The 1,289-nt window shown below is 45.3% G+C and overlaps 1 protein-coding gene across 1 annotated transcript in view; it reads right to left on the bottom strand.

Moving 5' to 3' along the window:
* LOC117172487 (cysteine--tRNA ligase, cytoplasmic) overlaps nt 1–1,289 on the bottom strand; it is a 172,487-nt gene that overhangs the window by 82,657 nt on the left and 88,541 nt on the right. The gene's annotated exons all lie outside the window — the stretch shown is intronic.

The raw sequence follows: 1,289 nt of genomic DNA, 5'->3' as shown, positions 1-1,289 counted from the left end.
GCACCGGGACCAGATTGTATCAAAACCTTCTGGTGGAAGAAATTTTCTTCAATCCATCAGCATTTGGCCCGTATTTTCACCTCATATTTGAAGTCGGAAGAGGCGATTCCAGAGTGGACGATCTTAAGATCTATGCTAAAAACAGAGAGCAACTGCATCTAGCTCTGTGGATTGTCGAACGATATACTAAGGAAATTGGAATGGAATTTGGGTTAGACAAATGCGACAAGGTTTATTTGAAGCGAGGAAAACTTAATGGCATCCCTGAAGATCCTGAGCTCATTGATAGAAGCGCCATACGACATCTTTGCGCTGGAGAGAGCCACAAAGCCGCATTCAGGATGTGACGTCTATAAAGGATACTCTCCGGAGCAGATACAAACGTCTCAGCCGACAGATTTGGTCTTCCGAACTGTTGGCGAGGAACAAAGTATCCGCAACGAACATGCTTGCCGTCCCGGTACTCTCTATTCATTTGGAGTAGTTCCATGGACGAAGAACGAGCTCAGATCTCTTGATATCGGGACAAGAAAGGTTATGCACATGAACAAAAGCATGCATCTTAAGTCTTCCGTTCTGCGACTGTACATCTCACGCCGTGAAAGGGGTCGCGGAATATTGAGTCTTGAATGTCTTCACAACAGCATTATTCTGGGTACAGCACATAGAGTTGCAAATGGAAGAGACCCTCTTCTTAAAATGGTCAGGAATCACGAAGAAGTGGGCAAAGGAGCATTTCTATACAAAGCAGCGGAGGAGGCTGCTGAAAGAGTCAGTCTTGACTTCAGTATTAGGGGTGAGCAAAACGCATCAAATCTAATCTATCTCGAGTACTCACTCCTGAAAGCCCGGATTAAGAAAGCACAAGAGAAAAACTTTCGTGAACAGCTCCTCGATAAGAGGATGCACGGTATCTTCCACAGAAATGTGAAGGATCAGTCAATGTCTTGTGAGCTAACGTTTGCTTTCCTGAAATCGCCGGGATTGAATTCTGGTTCAGAGGGTTTCATTTTTGCATGCCAAGACGGTGTCATTTCCACCTTAACATACCGTCGCCACATTTTGAGCCAAGACATTCCTGATGATAGCTGCAGGGCGTGCCATGCACACCCCGAGCATTTAGCTCACATACTACCTAGTTGTCCAACACACGCGGGAACAACCTACTTTCAAAGGCACAATGCGGTACTATGAGTGCTTTATTACCATCTCTGTCACTCCTACGGCATTCACCTTAATATCGCTCCTCTAAATGCTCCTAGGGAAATTGAGTCAATTGTCGAGAATGG

The sequence above is a fragment of the Belonocnema kinseyi genome, chromosome 5 (assembly GCF_010883055.1).
Source record: "Belonocnema kinseyi isolate 2016_QV_RU_SX_M_011 chromosome 5, B_treatae_v1, whole genome shotgun sequence".
NCBI classification, from domain to species: domain Eukaryota; kingdom Metazoa; phylum Arthropoda; class Insecta; order Hymenoptera; family Cynipidae; genus Belonocnema; species Belonocnema kinseyi.
Note: the sequence above shows the minus strand (reverse complement) of the source record. Positions and strands in the feature narration are given on the sequence as shown.